Source organism: Eleutherodactylus coqui, chromosome 3 (assembly GCF_035609145.1).
Source record: "Eleutherodactylus coqui strain aEleCoq1 chromosome 3, aEleCoq1.hap1, whole genome shotgun sequence".
Taxonomy (NCBI): Eukaryota; Metazoa; Chordata; class Amphibia; order Anura; family Eleutherodactylidae; genus Eleutherodactylus; species Eleutherodactylus coqui.
In genome coordinates, this window is record NC_089839.1 from 315,419,380 (window position 1) to 315,440,493 (window position 21,114).

The window sequence follows — 21,114 nt, forward strand, 5'->3', positions numbered from 1 at the left end:
TGGGAGCACCGATACATATAATATACGTGGGAGCACCGATACATATAATATACGTGGGAGCACGATACATATAATATACGTGGGAGCACCGATACATATAATATACGTGGGAGCACCGATACATATAATATAAGTGGGAGCACCGATACATATAATATACGTGGGAGCACCGATACATATAATATACATGGGAGCACCGACACATATAATATACGTGGGAGCACCGATACATATAATAAACGTGGGAGCACCGATACATATAATAAACGTGGGAGCACCGATACATATAATATACGTGGGAGCACCGATACATATAATATACATGGGAGCACCGATACATATAATATACATGGGAGCACCGATACATATAATATACGTGGGAGCACCGATACATATAATATAAGTGGGAGCACCGATACATATAATATACGTGGGAGCACCGATACATATAATGCACGATACATATAATATACGTGGGAGCACGATACATATAATATACGTGGGAGCAGCGATACATATAATGTACGTGGGAGCACCGATACATATAATATACGTGGGAGCACCGATACATATAATATACGTGGGAGCACCGATACATATAATATACGTGCGAGCACTGATACATATAATATACGTGGGCGCACGATACATATAATATACGTGGGAGCACGATACATATAATATACGTGGGCGCACGATACATATAATGTACGTGGGAGCACCGATACATATAATATACGTGGGAGCACCGATACATATAATATACGTGGGAGCACCGATACATATAATATACGTGGGAGCACCGATACATATAATATACGTGGGAGCACCGATACATATAATATACGTGGGAGCACCGATACATATAATATACGTGGGAGCACCGATACATATAATATACGTGGGAGCACCGATACATATAATATACGTGGGAGCACCGATACATATAATATACGTGGGAGCACCGATACATATAATATACGTGGGAGCACCGATACATATAATGTACGTGGAAGCACCGATACATATAATATACGAGGGAGCACCGATACATATAATATACGTGGGAGCACCGATACATATAATATACGTGGGAGCACCGATACATATAATATACGTGGGAGCACCGATACATATAATATACGTGCGAGCACCGATACATATAATATACGTGGGAGCACCGATACATATTATATACGTGGGAGCACCGATACATATTATATACGTGGGAGCACCGATACATATAATATACGTGGGAGCACCGATACATATAATATACGTGGGAGCACCGATACATATAATATACGTGGGAGCACCGATACATATAATATACGTGGGAGCACCGATACATATAATATACGTGGGAGCACCGATACATATAATATACGTGGGAGCACGATACATATAATATACGTGGGAGCACCGACACATATAATATACGTGGGAGCACCGATACACATAATATACGTGGGAGCACCGATACATATAATATACGTGGGAGCACCGATACATATAATATACGTGCGAGCACCGATACATATTATATACGTGGGAGCACCGATACATATTATATACGTGGGAGCACCGAAACATATTATATACGTGGGAGCACCGATACATATAATATACGTGGGAGCACCGATGCATATAATATACGTGGGAGCACCGATACATATTATATACGTGGGAGTACCGATACATATAATATACGTGGGAGCACCGATACATATTATATACGTGGGAGCACCGATACATATAATATACGTGGGAGCACCGATACATATTATATATGTGGGAGCACCGATACATATAATATACGTGGGAGCACCGACACATATAATATACGTGGGAGCACCGATACATATAATATACGTGGGAGCACCGATACATATAATATACGTGGGAGCATGATACATATAATATACATGGGAGCACCGACACACATAATATACGTGGGAGCACCGATACATATTATATACGTGGGAGCACCGATACATATTATATACGTGGGAGCACCGATACATATAATATACGTGGGAGCACCGATACATATAATATACGTGGGAGCATGATACATATTATATACGTGGGAGCACGATACACATAATATACGTGGGAGCACCGATACACATAATATACGTAGGAGCACCGATACACATAATATACGTGGGAGCACCGAAACATATAATATACGTGGGAGCACCGATACATATTATATACGTGGGAACAACGATACATATAATATACGTGGGAGCACCGACACATATAATATACGTGGGAGCACCGATACATATTATATACGTGGGAGCACCGATACATATTATATACGTGGGAGCACCGATACATATAATATACGTGGGAGCACCGATACATATAATATACGTGGGAGCATGATACATATTATATACGTGGGAGCACGATACACATAATATACGTGGGAGCACCGATACACATAATATACGTAGGAGCACCGATACACATAATATACGTGGGAGCACCGAAACATATAATATACGTGGGAGCACCGATACATATTATATACGTGGGAACAACGATACATATAATATACGTGGGAGCACCGACACATATAATATACGTGGGAGCACCGATACATATAATATACGTGGGAGCACCGATACATATAATATACGTGGGAGCACCGATACATATAATATACGTGGGAGCACCGATACATATAATATACGTGGGAGCACCGATACATATTATATACGTGGGAGCACCGATACATATAATATACATGGGAGCACCGATACATATTATATACGTGGGAGCACCGATACATATAATATACGTGGGAGCACCGATACATATAATATACGTGGGAGCACCGATACATATAATATACGTGGGAGCACCGATACATATAATATACATGGGAGCACCGATACATATTATATACGTGGGAGCACCGATACATATAATATACGTGGGAGCACCGATACATATAATATACGTGGGAGCACCGATACATATTATATACGTGGGAGCACCGATACATATTATATATGTGGGAGCACGGATACATATTATATACGTGGGAGCACCGATACATATAATATACGTGGGAGCACCGATACATATTATATACGTGGGAGCACCGATACATATTATATACGTGGGAGCACCGATACATATAATATACGTGGGAGCACCGATACATATAATATATGTGGGAGCACCGACACATATAATATACGTGGGAGCACCGATACATATAATATACGTGGGAGCACCGACACATATAATATACGTGGGAGCACCGATACATATAATATACATGGGAGCACCGATACATATTATATACGTGGGAGCACCGATACACATAATATACGTGGGAGCACCGATACACATAATATACGTGGGAGCACCGATACATATAATAAACATGGGAGCACCGATACATATTATATACGTGGGAGCACCGATACATATAATATACGTGGGAGCACCGATACATATAATATACGTGGGAGCACCGACACATATAATATACGTGGGAGCACCGATACATATAATATACGTGGGAGCACCGATACATATTATATACGTGGGAGCACCGATACATATAATGCACGATACATATAATATACGTGGGAGCACCGATATATATAATATACGTGGGAGCACCGATACATATAATATACGTGGGAGCACCGATACATATAATATACGTGGGAGCACCGATACATATAATATACGTGGGAGCACGATACATATAATATACGTGGGAGCACGATACATATTATATACGTGGGAGCACCGATACATATAATGTACGTGGGAGCACCGATACATATAATATACGTGGGAGCACCGATACATATAATATACGTGGGAGCACCGATACATATAATATACGTGGGAGCACCGATGCATATAATATACGTGGGAGCACCGATACATATAATATACGTGGGAGCACCGATACATATAATATACGTGGGAGCACCGATACATATAATATACGTGGGAGCATGATACATATAATATACATGGGAGCACCGACACACATAATATACGTGGGAGCACCGATACATATTATATACGTGGGAGCACCGATACATATTATATACGTGGGAGCACCGATACATATAATATACGTGGGAGCACCGATACATATAATATACGTGGGAGCATGATACATATTATATACGTGGGAGCACGATACACATAATATACGTGGGAGCACCGATACACATAATATACGTAGGAGCACCGATACACATAATATACGTGGGAGCACCGAAACATATAATATACGTGGGAGCACCGATACATATTATATACGTGGGAACAACGATACATATAATATACGTGGGAGCACCGACACATATAATATACGTGGGAGCACCGATACATATTATATACGTGGGAGCACCGATACATATTATATACGTGGGAGCACCGATACATATAATATACGTGGGAGCACCGATACATATAATATACGTGGGAGCATGATACATATTATATACGTGGGAGCACGATACACATAATATACGTGGGAGCACCGATACACATAATATACGTAGGAGCACCGATACACATAATATACGTGGGAGCACCGAAACATATAATATACGTGGGAGCACCGATACATATTATATACGTGGGAACAACGATACATATAATATACGTGGGAGCACCGACACATATAATATACGTGGGAGCACCGATACATATAATATACGTGGGAGCACCGATACATATAATATACGTGGGAGCACCGATACATATAATATACGTGGGAGCACCGATACATATAATATACGTGGGAGCACCGATACATATAATATACGTGGGAGCACCGATACATATAATATACATGGGAGCACCGATACATATTATATACGTGGGAGCACCGATACATATAATATACGTGGGAGCACCGATACATATAATATACGTGGGAGCACCGATACATATTATATACGTGGGAGCACCGATACATATTATATATGTGGGAGCACGGATACATATTATATACGTGGGAGCACCGATACATATAATATACGTGGGAGCACCGATACATATTATATACGTGGGAGCACCGATACATATTATATACGTGGGAGCACCGATACATATTATATACGTGGGAGCACCGATACATATAATGCACGATACATATAATATACGTGGGAGCACCGATATATATAATATACGTGGGAGCACCGATACATATAATATACGTGGGAGCACCGATACATATAATATACGTGGGAGCACCGATACATATAATATACGTGGGAGCACGATACATATAATATACGTGGGAGCACGATACATATTATATACGTGGGAGCACCGATACATATAATGTACGTGGGAGCACCGATACATATAATATACGTGGGAGCACCGATACATATAATATACGTGGGAGCACCGATACATATAATATACGTGGGAGCACCGATGCATATAATATACGTGGGAGCACCGATACATATAATATACGTGGGAGCACCGATACATATAATATACGTGGGAGCACCGATACATATAATATACGTGGGAGCACCGATACATATTATATACGTGGGAGCACGATACATATAATATACGTGGGAGCACCGATACATATAATATACGTGGGAGCACCGATACATATAATATACGTGGGAGCACCGATACATATAATATACGTGGGAGCACCGATACCTATAATATACGTGGGAGCACCGATACATATAATATACGTGGGAGCACCGATACATATAATATACGTGGGAGCACCGATACATATAATGTACGTGGGAGCAGCGATACATATAATATACGTGCGAGCACCGATACATATAATATACGTGGGAGCACCGATACATATAATATACGTGGGAGCACCGATACATATTATATACGTGGGAGCACCGATACATATTATATACGTGGGAGCACCGATACATATAATATACGTGGGAGCACCGATACATATAATATACGTGGGAGCACCGATACATATAATATACGTGGGAGCACCGATACATATTATATACGTGGGAGCACCGATACATATAATGTACGTGGGAGCACCGATACATATAATATACGTGGGAGCACCGACACATATAATATACGTGGGAGCACCGATACATATAATATACGTGGGAGCACGATACATATAATATACGTGGGAGCACCGATACATATAATATACGTGGGAGCACCGATACATATAATATACGTGGGAGCACGATACATATTATATACGTGGGAGCACCGATACATATAATATACGTGGGAGCACCGATACATATTATATACGTGGGAGCACCGATACATATAATATACGTGGGAGCACCGATACATATAATATACGGGGGAGCACCGATACATATAATATACGTGCGAGCACCGATACATATTATATACGTGGGAGCACCGATACATATAATATACGTGGGAGCACCGATACATATTATATACGTGGGAGCACCGATACATATAATATACGTGGGAGCACCGATACATATAATATACATGGGAGCACCGATACATATAATATACGTGGGAGCACCGATACATATAATATACATGGGAGCACCGATACATATTATATACGTGGGAGCACCGATACATATAATATACGTGGGAGCACCGATACATATAATATACGTGGGAGCACCGATACATATAATATACGTGGGAGCACCGATACATATTATATACGTGGGAGCACCGATACATATAATATACGTGGGAGCACCGATACATATAATATACGTGGGAGCACCGATACATATAATATACGTGGGAGCACCGATACATATAATATACGTGCGAGCACTGATACATATAATATACATGGGAGCACCAATACATATAATATACGTGGGAGCACCGACACATATAATATACGTGGGAGCACCGATACATATTATATACGTGGGAGCACCGATACATATAATATACGTGGGAGCACCGATACATATAATATACGTGGGAGCACCGATACATATAATATACGTGGGAGCACCGATACATATAATATACGTGGGAGCACCGATACATATTATATACGTGCGAGCACCGATACATATTATATACGTGGGAGCACCGATACATATTATATACGTGAGAGCACCGTTGAAGTAACATGAAAGCTGCGCTGTGATTGGTTGTTATATATTATACTGCTGGGGCAACATGAAAGCTGCGCTGTGATTGGTTGTTATATATTATACTGCTGAGGTAACATGAAAGCTGCGCTGTGATTGGTTGTTATATATTATACTGCTGAGGTAAAATGAAAGCTGCGCTGTGATTGGTTGTCATATATTATACTGAGGTAACATGAAAGCTGCGCTGTGATTGGTTGTTATATATTATACTGAGGTAACATGAAAGCTGTGCTGTGATTGGTTGTTATATATTATACTGAGGTAACATGAAAGCTGCGCTGTGATTGGTTGTTATATATTATACTGAGGTAACATGAAAGCTGCACTGTGATTGGTTGTTATATATTATACCGCTGAGGTAACATGAAAGCTGTGCTGTGATTGGTTGTTATATATTATACTGAGGTAACATGAAAGCTGCGCTGTGATTGGTTGTTATATATTATACTGCTGAGGTAACATGAAAGCTGCGCTGTGATTGGTTGTTATATATTATACTGAGGTAACATGAAAGCTGCGCTGTGATTGGCTGTTATATATTATACTGCTGAGGTAACATGAAGGCTGTGCTGTGATTGGCTGTTATATATTATACTGAGGTAACATGAAAGCTGTGCTGTGATTGGCTGTTATATATTATACTGCTGAGGTAACATGAAAGCTGCGCTGTGATTGGCTGTTATATATTATACTGAGGTAACATGAAAGCTGTGCTGTGATTGGTTGTTATATATTATACTGAGGTAACATGAAAGCTGCGCTGTGATTGGTTGTTATATATTATACTGAGGTAACATGAAAGCTGCGCTGTGATTGGTTGTTATATATTATACTGAGGTAACATGAAAGCTGCGCTGTGATTGGTTGTTATATATTATACTGAGGTAACATGAAAGCTGCGCTGTGATTGGTTGTTATATATTATACTGAGGTAACATGAAAGCTGCGCTGTGATTGGTTGTTATATATTATACTGAGGTAACATGAAAGCTGCTCTGTGATTGGTTGTTATATATTATACTGAGGTAACATGAAAGCTGCGCTGTGATTGGTTGTTATATATTATACCACTGAGGTAACATGAAAGCTGCGCTGTGATTGGTTGTTATATATTATACTGAGGTAACATGAAAGCTGCGCTGTGATTGGTTGTTATATATTATACTGAGGTAACATGAAAGCTGCACTGTGATTGGTTGCTATATATTATACTGAGGTAACATGAAAGCTGTGCTGTGATTGGTTGTTATATATTATACTGCTGAGGTAACATGAAAGCTGTGCTGTGATTGGTTGTATATTATACTGAGGTAACATGAAAGCTGTGCTGTGATTGGTTGTTATATATTATACTGAGGTAACATGAAAGCTACGCTGTGATTGGTTGTTATATATTATACTGAGGTAACATGAAAGCTACGCTGTGATTGGTTGTTATATATTATACTGAGGTAACATGAAAGCTGTGCTGTGATTGGTTGTTATATATTATACTGAGGTAACATGAAAGCTGCTCTGTGATTGGTTGTTATATATTATACTGCTGAGGTAACATGAAAGCTGTGCTGTGATTGGTTGTTATATATTATACTGAGGTAACATGAAAGCTGCACTGTGATTGGTTGCTATATATTATACTGAGGTAACATGAAAGCTGTGCTGTGATTGGTTGCTATGTAATGTCTTGAAGATGTCCTTAGTCCCTTCTAACAATCAGACCCCTTTGCTGTCCTGTAAGACCTTTACCGACCAACTAAGAAGATCCTCCTAGAAGAGCCGACCTTTCTATGGGGGAACCCAGAATCCCTGTAAATAACGGCGGCGGAGTGCAGAGTACTATCTATCAGGAGGTTACATGTGATTGGCTACTGCTGGACACACCCACTTCCCCATATATAAGAGGGTGCGAACACTTCTGCAAACACCTCATTTGAGTAGTTTTTCCTCCCCTCAGAGACCCCAGATATCGGGGACGTCTGGAATGTTTCATCTTGGTGGATTTAATATGACAAACGGCGTCATTGTATCCGCGGTAATGTTCTATCTGTATGCCGCCATTAATGTATACATGTATAGGTTCCCGCAGAACACACTGCGTTCTCAGCTTCTGATATTAACCTTATGCATAAAGAAAGGCGCCCGGGGTCGCAGAGCGCGCCCGCTACTCGCAAGAGTTTAATAAGTTTCTGTACAAGTGACACTTTGTCTCTGCGGAGACGTGAGCGCCATGGAGGACGGCGCTTACAAGCGGAGGAACATCGGGGCTTAGATTTATGTCCAGGCAGATGAGGGGGGGGCGGCTCTTAATCCCGCCGCTGCCATGATGGATGCTCCCATCGCCTTATCACTTTCCTTAAGTGCGCAGGGTGCGGGTGTGCTGATGGATGAGGACCATTGTGCGCTATCTCCCCTCACACTTAACAGGGCATCATTATCACAGGATGGCATGAGGTGAAATATGGTGGCGGGCACCAGCAGGGGGTGGGGGGCACTAATTGAACAACAATGGCAGGGAGAAGGCCGAGCGGTTATCGGAGCGCTGACACCTTTATCTGGGGCGCTGAGTGACAGCCTCCCCTTTGTATTGTATCCTCCCGTGCAAACAGCGGATGATAAAATGTGTCAGCGAGGTGATAGCTTATCAGTTTAACCCTAATTATCCTGGAGGTCAACCCTGCAAATAGAGGCGGAGGAATCTCAACAGGTTCTGCTGGAGGAGGCGAGGGTGCAGTAATTGAATTCCATCTCTCAGGTGGTCCCAGTGTATCAAACATTAATGTTCCCGTCCGCCAACTAATCACAGCGGGTTAATGTCCATCTGCTGCCGCCGCGCTGCGGGGATGACATGCTGCATCATCGACCCTCCCCAGGGAGATGCCAATCCTAAAGGGGCAGAGTACCGTTTTATTGTACGCCCCCGTGCCCTCCGCCATTACAGCGACGGAGCAGCAGAATGCAGCCTTATCTTATGCGTTGTGTTTTCATTCCTCAATGTTTTCAAGCTCTCTGCTTGCTGTCAGTGAATGGGGACAATTTTACCCACCTTGTAATTCTGACAAGACCCAAGACTGTTCATATCTGCATTTAGGTTTCCATCTTTAACCCCTTAGTGACGCGGCCTATTTTGGTCCTAAGGATAGGATGATGTTTTTGGTATTTTCATCTCCACTTTTCAAAACTTGTACCTTTTTATTTTCCGGTCGCCACGGCTACAGGGGGGCGGGTCGTTTCTGCGGCGAGCTGGAGTCTTTATTGGTACCATTTTCCGCCTACAAATAACGTTTAGCTTTTATCATTTGCTTTTTTTAGGTTCTTCCACAATAGAATCCCCTCTTTTCAGAAAACATTTTTTTCGCATAACGGCATTCCAAGTAGAGCGAGCCGTGACCTCATCACCAGGTCGTGGGCGCTCCGTGATTCTCGCTCTCTTGTCGCTCAAGGTTTCACATTCCTCTGACCGATCGGTACGTAAACGTGCTGACCTAAAGGAGGAGCGAGGACCTCCCGATCCCCGTTTGTCAGTCGTTGGCTCTTATACTGAACGAACCGTTCCATGTCGGCGCAGCCTGGGGGCCGGTCACAAGAGCGTTTTCGTGTTTACGGCTACCCGCACGCACCGCATAATTGCATTAATGAAGCACAGCTGCGATCAAGTCTTGAGCTTAATTAGCATTTTTTGGTCCATTCACACGGGCGTATCCTGGGGAATATACGCTGCAGCGCGGAATCCCTTCGGTCAGCAGGAATCCTCGGAGGCACCACTTCTAGTAGCTCACATAGCGGCAGCGGTCTTCGTTTCCGAGCGTCAGACGCAGGTAAACTCCCTCCTAATCCCTTTTTTTTTCAGCCCTTTTCAGTAAAAGATAGGTCAAGACGTTAGCGGTGACGTCAGCGCTCGTCCAGTATAAATGGGACATAAGACTTCTCACAGCTGAGGGTTTGTTACAATTGTCACCAATTTAGATAATCCTATGTGAGGTAAACAAAGCAAAGGCACAAATCTCTCTCCTGTCCTGACAGTTTGTTACAATGTATCAGCGCAGGTAACGGCAGTCTGTGGTCCAGGATGTTTACCTCACAGGGTCACTATAAGTAGCACTTGCTGTGTAGGGCCTACAGGGGGCACAAAAATTGAGACAGCACTACTGTGTTGGGTGCCACTGATAGCATTATTACTATCGTGGGTACTGTAGAAGGGGGCTTGTGTAAAGGTGGAGATAACAGAGGGAGGGTGATGGAATAGCCAGGAGCTGTGAGACAAACTGTGTCCGGGAGAAGTCGCTATGGTGGTCTGGGCTGCATACAGAAGTAAATGGGAACTGATAATGGATAATACAGTAGTGTAATCACTTATATGGTCTGCAAAGCACCTGTGTAGCACTGGTATCTACTGTTCTGCGGTCACTGTATGATTTACTGCTGCATGTGGTGTGACCCACTGAGACTCTGTCGCCCTAAGGCCCACATAAACTGGGACCGAGCCCTGGTCCCTACATGTATGAAGCAGTGGTCATGCATCCTGCAGCTTCGCTAATTCAGTGGGAGCACGGAAGGTAGTGCTCATGAGCGATTACTGCTCCATAAGTGCACTCAAGGAGCCCCGATCTCAGAATCCGTGGTTGTACACCGCCCCCCTTCCCCAACCAACCACTCGCCTATCCTGTGGATCATGGGTAACTTACTATCATAACACAACCCTCTGTGAGGTCACACCTGTACCTTTATAGTATTTTGAGTCCATTTTTCTCTTCCATAGTGCAAATTCCCTGCACAAACAGCTATCTATACCACCACACGCTCTGTAATCAAGGTATGAAATGAGCGCCCTCTAGTGGTGGCTGCAGGCAGACATAATTTAGTAATTTACAAAGAGACGCTGCACCTAAGGCCTCATTTACAGGGGCGACAAAGTCATGCCATTTTGTTGCGTTGCTACAAATCACATGTCTGTGAAGCCCACTACTATTCTCTTTCGTCTCTTCTGGCTGGGGATTGAAAAATGCACGCCTCTTGGAAGCGCTGCCTCTGATTGGCTGACGCTTAGCCAATCACAGCCAGCACTTGATGAACCAATCACAGCCACTCATTGAGCGCTAGCTTTGATTGGCTAAGTGTCAGCCAATCACAGCCAGCGCCTTCAGGAGGCGGGGATTTTTCAATCCCTGGCAGAAGAGATAAAGAAGAATAGTACTGGGGAGATAATGTAGCGGAGCCCCTGACAGCGCTTCTAGGTGATGTATACTGCGTGATGTATATATGGATGAGACAGGGTGAACCCCGAACCCCAACTTGTGTCATTGTAAGACAACAATATTCTGACGGCCGCGATCTGTAAGAGTAAGGATCTTCAGAGATGGCGATCTGCAGAGCATCGTCACACCCCTGACGGCCAGCGGCGGCGCTGCTCCTGCTTACTGCTAATGATCCCGCTGGAGGGCGGCGCCTGCCTTGTCGGGACAAAGCGTTCGGTGTCGCTGTCAGCCATCTCGTCCGTTTGTATTGAATTATCGTTGTTTTCTTCTATTTCTACCCGCAATCTGCCGCTGGTTTCATCGCGGCGCACAATACACATGTTTACCGTCTATGGTGACAGCCTCATATCAAATAAATAATTACCCCAACACATGCATAATAAGATGCAGCTTATTACCGCGCGGGTGACAGCTGCGAGGACGCCGTGACAGGAGGACTCCACATTTATTTATTTTAACTTGTCACGGTACAACAAGTCTATAAGCGGCGCGTCAGCTTTAAATATCACTGCGCGTGAAGTGTAGACATGACAGGGAGCAGCGCACAGGCTCAATCTGCTGTCAGCCAGCACTAATGAAGGGAAGCGCCAGGAGCGCAGCTCGGGAAGCCTCTGCCTGATATCCCAGCTATTCTGTGGGACGTGTGTGGACAAGGGGCGCGCTCAGACAGAACCCCAAAGTGTAAAGAGAGCTGCATGTGAAGGATCGTGTGCAAGCACTCATTAGAATCTGATATTACAAGCCCGAGATGCGAATCCGAAACAGAACCGCCATGGAACCTGCGAGGTCCAACGTGCGGAGCGTTCACCATACCCCCATTTATTAGGGAACTAGAAGACAATCGCCTCGGTCCCCTACAAATCACACAACAACCTCCTTATTTGCATTTTTCCGACACACATTTTCAACACTCTTCTTTCGTGACATTCAGAAACCTTCCACCGGCTCCGATCCCCTCTGTGGTCCTCTGCGGTCCTCTGCGGTCGGCGTTTCCATTCTTCTATTCCGCCACTGGGACGGTTACATTAAAACAAATGTTTCTGTTCACTTTCCCTTTGATGCCAGGGCGGTTTTATCCCAATTGTAATGCTGCGCCGCTCAGGAGGAAGAGGAGAAAAGCCGGTTCCATCAAAATGGAGGCCAAGGATTGTCCATCTGACCGATCGTCAAAAAGCTGAAAACCCTCCTTTCTGTTTGTTTCCGCTTGGTGTCTGTTCTTGAATTGGGTTTATGAGATTGTAGACGGAGCGAAAACCAGAACGCAGATATGAACAGCGCCTTACTGATAATAATGATTTGGTCGATACAATGTATCCGCTCCTAGCAGGGCTTCTATGGGGAGATACAATGTATCCTCTCTCTACCTAAAACTAAACCTCTCAACAACTGACCTGCTGGTATTTCCACCCTCCACTAACCGACCTCCTCCTGACATCTCCATCTCAGTGTGTGGCACCATAACTCCCAGCACGCCTGCTGCCTTGGGGTTATATCTGACCCCGATCTCTCCTTTACCCCCTACATCCAATCTCTGGCCCGAACATGTCAGCTGTACCTCAAGAACATCGCAAGAATCCGCTCTTTTCTCACTGTGGACACGTTATAAACGCTTACTGTTGCCCTCATCCACTCCCGGCTCGATTATTACAACTCGTTGCTGATCGGCCTCCCCTGCACCAGACTCTACCCTCTCCAATCCATCCTGAATGCGGCAGCCAGGCTCATCTTCCTGTCCAGCCGCTACTCGGACGCCTCTGCCCTGTGCCGGTCACTGCACTGGCTGCCCGTTAAATACAGAATTCAATTTAAACTCACCACCTTCATCCACAAAGCCCTCCACAGCGCAGCGCAGCGCCCCCTATATTGTATCCCTCATCCACAGCGCAGCGCCCCCCTATATTGTATCCCTCATCCACAGCGCAGCGCCCCCCTACATTGTATCCCTCATCTCAATCCATCACCCAGCCCGGGCTCTCCGCTCTGCTAACAAAACCAGACTGAGTGCCCCTTTAATTCGAACTTCTCACTCCGCCTCCAAGACTTCTCCAGAGCAGCACTGGTCCTCTGGAACGCACTACCAAAGGCTACCCGAGCAATCCAGGACTCGCAGAACTTCAGGCGTGCTCTAAAAACGCACCTCTACAGGGAGGCATACCGCATCCCCTAAACAAACCCCTCTGTACCCCCTGATAACATGCTCCCTGACCTACCGACTGCAATCCCTGCTAGCCATCATAAACCGCTCCTGCAGTCATACTGTTTCTGCCGTCACACGGCTAAATGTCTGACCATTGTCTGTGTATAGCATCCCTCACTCTCCACCCGCCATACCGGGCACATCTCCACCCCACCATACCGTGCACATCTCCACCTCGCCATACAGTGCACATCTCCACCCCGCCATACTGTGCACATCTCCAGCCCCTTTACCTTCTGTATCACCCCATTATCTGTAGTATGTAAGCTGGTTGGAGCAGGACCCTCACCCCTATTGTCTCCATCAGCTGATTACTATGTATCCCTGGTTCTGTAATGTTTGTACTTTTGTCTTTCTGTATCCCCCTGTCTATGTAAGCGCTGCGGGATATGGTGGCGCTATACAAATAAAGTTTAGTATTATTTATTATTATTATCTCCCCATAGAAGCCCTGCTAGGAGCGGATACATTGCATTTCCCATAGAAGCCTGCACTAGGAGCGGATACATTGTATCTCCCATAGAAGCCCTGCTAGCAGCGGATACATTGTATATCCCCATAGAAGCCCTGCTAGGAGCGGATACATTGTATCTCCCATAGAAGCCCTACTAGGAGCGGATACATTGTATATCCCCATAGAAGCCTGCACTAGGAGCGGATACATTGTATATCCCCATAGAAGCCCTGCTAGGAGCGGATACATTGCATCTCCCCATAGAACACCATTATGAGTAGATACGTTGTAACTCCCTCCAGACCCCCGTGGCTACATTGTAAACCAGGCGATGTGCAGCGTTCCTTTACACGTCGTGTCCGCAGCTCACAGTTTATCAGATTCCACCTCCAGTATCCGGCGCTGGCCCGAGGACAGAATCTGCTTGCTGTCTGGGCGGTGGCTTCCACCTGGCACTAGTGGTGGCCGCGGCTGGCTCCTGCTCGCTGACATGCTCCTGAAGACACCGAGCTGTTTGCAGTCACTGGGATTTGTTAGTAATTATTTTCGCGGTGTCACACTGCTGTCATTCTCCAGGAGGTACAGAGTGCGCCTCAGGCAGCCTGCGAGAGACAACCAGGCAAGAAAAGCCGCCGCACAGGTTCCTGCATCCACCTCTTCAATCTGCTGCCGCTCCGTCCTCAGAACTCCTCGGCTCTATCTTCACATTCTATTTATTTACTCCTCACAAAGGAGCCGCTTCCAAGTTCTCACCCGACTGCATCCTCCTCATCAAATTACCTGCTGCACTGGGGTCCCCATCCTACAGACACTCCACAAAGTAACCCGCTCCCCCTTTCATCTGTTTGTGGCCTGCAGCGAGAAGATGACTGAGTCAGTGACGGCTCTGTTCACCACACTGTCTGCTGCAATCACATCCAGATCAGGGCGGCCGCCGCTCACAGCGGGCAAAAGTGCTGCCACTCGGAAACTTCATCCCCACAAGAGAAGGAACTAAAACTCTGTATATATAGAGGTACATATACTCTAACTGCAGAGCTACAGCACGCAAGACTGACACACACAAGGAATTAACTGCAGAGTAGTGAGTGCAGCTCTGAAGTATAATACACGATAAGTAATGTATGTATACAGTGACTCCACCAGCAGAATAGTGAGTGCAGCTCTGGGGTATAATACAGGATGTAACTCAGGAGCAGTATAGGATAAGTAACGTATGTACACTGCGGCTCCACCAGCAGAATAGTGAGTGCAGCTCTGGAGTATAATACAGGATGTAACTCAGGAGCAGTAGAGGATAAGGAATGTATGTACACAGCGACTCCACCAGCAGAATAGTGATTGCAGCTCTGGAGTATAATACAGGATGTAACTCAGGAGCAGTACAGGATAAGTAATGTATGTACACAGTGACTCCACCAGCAGAATAGTGAGTGCAGCTCTGAAGTATAATACAGGATGTAACTCAGGGGCAGTACAGGATAAGGAATGTATGTACACAGTGACTCCACCAGCACAATAGTGAGTGCAGCTCTGAAGTATAATACAGGATGTAACTCAGGGGCAGTACAGGATAAGGAATGTATGTACACAGCGACTCCACCAGCAGAATAGTGAGTGCAGCTCTGGAGTATAATACAGGATGTAACTCAGGATCAGTACAGGATAAGTAATGTATGTACACAGTGACTCCACCAGCAGAATAGTGAGTGCAGCTCTGGGGTATAATACAGGATGGAACTCAGGAGCAGTACAGGATAAGTAATGTATGTACACAGTGATACCACCAACAGCAGAATCGTGAGTGCAGCTCTGGAGTATAATACAGGATGTAACTCAGGAGCAGTACAGGATAAGTAATGTATATACACAGTGACTCCACCAGCAGAATAGTGAATGCAGCTCTGGAGTATAATACAGAATAAGTAATGTATGTACACAGTGACTGTACCAACAGAATAGTGAGTGCAGCTCTGGAGTATAATACAGGATGGAACTCAGGATCAGTACAGGATAAGTAATGTATGTACACTGCGGCTCCACCAGCAGAATAGTGAGTGCAGCTCTGGAGTATAATACAGGATGGAACTCAGGATCAGTACAGGATAAGTAATGTATGTACACAGTGACTCCAGCAGCAGAATAGTGAGTGCATCTCAGGAGTAGGTTGTGTCTTGGAGAGCTCTGCTGGAACCAGGGTGTGGTCAGGAGTCCCAGGTGAAGATCTAGCTGGGATCCCAGGAAGAGTGCACTCTCTTGGGTGCGTGCTTGTTATGGAGTCGCGCACCTCCTCCCTCCGATCTCGGTCGGAGGGAGGGAGGGCAGTGATGGCGGCGGCATCAGCGACAGCAACATCTTCGCTACATGTGCCAGAGAAACCAGCGATACCGGCAGCAAAGAGGAGGCTTGGATCTACAAGCAATACGGTGAGGAGAGCGGGCTCTGGGCGTGGGTGCAGTGACACGGCCCGGGTTGACAGCGCGGCCACAATGGACATCGCAGCAGGTGAGGTTGTGACCCGCAGTCAGGCCCGCAGGATAAAATGTGAGCCACAGACAGAGGCAAAACTGTCTAAATGGAGTGACAGACGGGAGGAGGAATCTATAATAGACATGGCCTCCAGGTTGGCAAAATACATGCAGGATTACCAGACTGCAGGGAAAATGATTGTCCTGCAGAAGGGAAAACTGCAATCTGCAAGGATGATGAAGGAGCAGAAGTCATCCAAGGAGGACAAAGCAGTGGCCAGGAGGGCAATAAGAGACTGCAAAGACTGTATTAAAATGTGGCAGGAAGTCAGAGAGAAGATCTTGGAGGAGAGCGGCCCCTTTAAGGAGAAACTGATGAATGACGATCGGTTTGCAAAAATGGCGGCAGGGCGCAGTGGCCATGCGCAAACTGACACATCAAGTGATGGGGAGAGTTCGGATGAAGAGGAGTATGAGGATGTGCAGGAGAGTCTGGGGGAGCAGCCTGTGTGCTCTGGTGAGCAATCACTGACCCAGAGCAGCACCACAAGTGCCAGAAGTCTCCAGCCTGAGGAGGTAGAACTGCCACCGACATCAGAGGAGTCTGAGGTGGAGGGGAAAAGAAAAACAGGAGCACTACAAGTGCAGAAGACCCCACAGCTGGAAGCCCCTCCAGATATGGCGGGCTTCATGTTTGGCAATGATTTGCCAGAAAAGGACTCTGTAGTTCATAAAAGAAGGCAGCAGAAGAAACCAGAGAAGGTGCAGGAGAGGCTGGTGTTTGTGTCAGTTTCTGAGAGCACTGGTCCAGCTGAAAAGTCGGATCAGGGCTCTGACCCCAAGAACCCCCCTAACTCAGGCTCTGAGGTGGGCCAGGAGCGGGGCGTTGGGAAGAAAAGCGCTGAGCTGGTCAGACCCCCTGTCTCTGTATTAGTTGGTAATCGGGACAGAGAGGTCAGAAAGAATGGCGCAGGAAAGGCCAGTACAGCTGGAGGTGACCGAGGTGACAGAAAGGAGAGTGGCAGCGGTGCCACAGGCATGGAGAGTGGCAGCGGTGCCACAGGCAACATTGCAAGTGGGGCCTGTGATGCGGAGGGGGCTCCTGGCCAAGCAGGATCTCGGGCTTCCAGCGATGTGGAGGCCAAAAAGAAAAAAGCGAAAAACAAGAAAAAGAATAAAAACAAAACTGATGAGGTGCTTCCAATTACCTCTGGAAAGGCCAAGACCCAAAGTCCAGATCCAGCTAAAGGAGTGAATGTGAGAGAGAATGCTGGTGATGGGAGAGAGGATGCTGGGGGTGCTGGTTGTACCTCTGCTATTGCTGTGTCTGCGGGCATCCCAGGTACATCTGGCAACAGTGATGCCACACAAGTGGATGCTGGTTTGGGTGGAGGTTCAAAGGATATTACTGCAGTAAGGCAAGAGGGGTTACAGGTTCCAGTCGCCCCTCCAGCGGCGACAACAACTGGTAGGAGTTATGCCAGTGTCGCCGCTGGAGGGAGTGGGTCCTCCTTGTCTCCAGGCTCTAGGGAGGGCGTTTTGCAACAGCGTCTCCTGGAGGCTTTACGGAAGGGGGAGAGTACAATCACAGTTGGAGGAAGAGAGGTGGATCTATCTCTCTGGAAAGAGAGACATGGCTTGGGTGCCTTCCGAGAGCAAAGGGGGGAGACCGTATGGTCCCTACCAACACCCGGGCAGGACGCAGGTCGTAGGAATGTGGTCCGTCTTCGTTGGAGAGGCAATGATACATGCCCCCCGAGGGCAAGGGTAGTGGAGCTTCTGCTGAAGATGGGCTTCAGGGCGGTTGACATCTTTGCCCTGATCCATCCCTACGGCACGTCTGAGTTTGACATCAGCTTCGTTCGCCCAGAGGGCCTAGAAATCTTCTGGGGGAATTACGAGCTGGTGAAAAACGAGCCCGGCTGGCGAGACTTTGCCATCCAGGTGGTGTCTCGCCAGAACGGTATCAAGAAGGTGACCGTTTTGACTCGTAACGAGTCACTTTCTTGCTTTGACATCATGACGTGGCTCAGTAGGTACGGAGAGGTGACGGAGATGCCCCAAAAGAACAGGGATGAGCACGGCATATGGTCTGGGGCCTGGACGTTCATGGTCAAGCTGAAGCGTTCAGGTAACTCAGTGGCACACATACCTTCTGCAGCCTTCCTTGGCAGGGATCGTATCTTGGCCTTTTACCAGGGGCAGCCGAAGCTCTGCCACAGGTGCGGCGACCCCTCACACTTGAGCGCCGCTTGTAAGACCTTGAAGTGCGCTCTGTGTGGGGGTCTGGGTCATCTAGCCGCCTCCTGTGCGGAGATTAGGTGTAACCTGTGTGGTGACCTCGGTCACCCATTTAGTCGCTGTCCGCGCTCCTTTGCCAATGCGGTCTCAGCACCTACGGATGGGGGTCATGATGTGGCCTCCGGGGGTGAGGGGACTAGCAGAGGCGGAGTAGCTCAGGAGCCAGGGAAGAACCGGCAAAAGACGCCTGCTCAGCAGAGGCGTCAGGAGAAACGCAGACGGAGCAGGGAGCTGACAGGAGCGCCCACAGCAGGTGGGTCGATGGTGGCCCCTGTTCCAGAAGCAAATCTCGTGGCTGAGGCTTTGAGGGACAGCGATTTAGATGAGGAGGACAGGAGGATCCAGAGGGAGGAGACCAACTCTGCAGATTCCTCCCACTGTGAAAGTGTGGATGGGGAAGGCAAGAGGTGGCTAGAAAAACGGCGTAAGCTAGGTGCCACGAGGAGGAAACGAAGGGGGGATTCAAGATCTTCTACCACCCCGGACCAAGTACTGGAAGGAAAAGCCTGCTCACCTCCAGTTGGACTCTCCAATAGGTTCCGAGCCCTCCGAGACATCTCTTCCTCCTCTTCTGAGGGGGAGGCGGAGGGCAAGGTTCCTAGGGCAAAGGAAGGGTCTACAGGGGGCGCTGAGTCTCCACCTCGTGAAGGCATAGTTCCTTCCGGGGTGGAGACTACCCTAGAACCTGGAAACAAGGACGACGGGGTCAGAGGATCCCCTGCTATGGACACATCTGTGTCCAAAAAAAGAGGCAAGGGGCTTTCCTCTGACCCCGAGGAAGCGGGTGTGAGGAAGAAAGCCGTCTAATTTAATCACTCATGATGGCGGCACCCACTCCGCTGACTCTGGCATCAATTAACGTTGCCAGCATTAAGTCAGATACGGCTAGATTTGCGGCCTTTGATTTTCTCGGCCGCGTTGAAGCCGACATTTTATTTTTGCAGGAGACCAGGCTGTCTGATTTGGCAGCCTTACATAAGGCAAAAAGGGAGTGGAGGTCAGGCCCCTCCTACTGGTCTCTTGCGGCCGAGCCGTATAGCGGAGTGGCGGTCCTTTTTACCGCAGCGGTTGAATGCCGACGAGTTATTGAATTAGAAATGGGAAGGTGCCTGATCTTAGATGTCCTCATGAAGGGACAAGAATTAAGACTTGTCAACATCTACGGTCCCCAGTCAAAAAAGGACAGGAAGAGTCTCTTTATGAGGATCAAGCCCTACCTTTTTACCAGCCGCCAAGTTGTCTTTGGAGGTGACTTTAATGCAGTCACAAGAGCCCGCGATAGGGGAGGCTCTGGAGA

General features: G+C 46.4%; 1 protein-coding gene across 1 annotated transcript in view; it reads right to left on the reverse strand.

The window, feature by feature from the left end:
• ERI3 (ERI1 exoribonuclease family member 3) overlaps positions 1-21,114 on the reverse strand; it is a 292,819-nt gene that overhangs the window by 189,669 nt on the left and 82,036 nt on the right. The window lies entirely within an intron of this gene.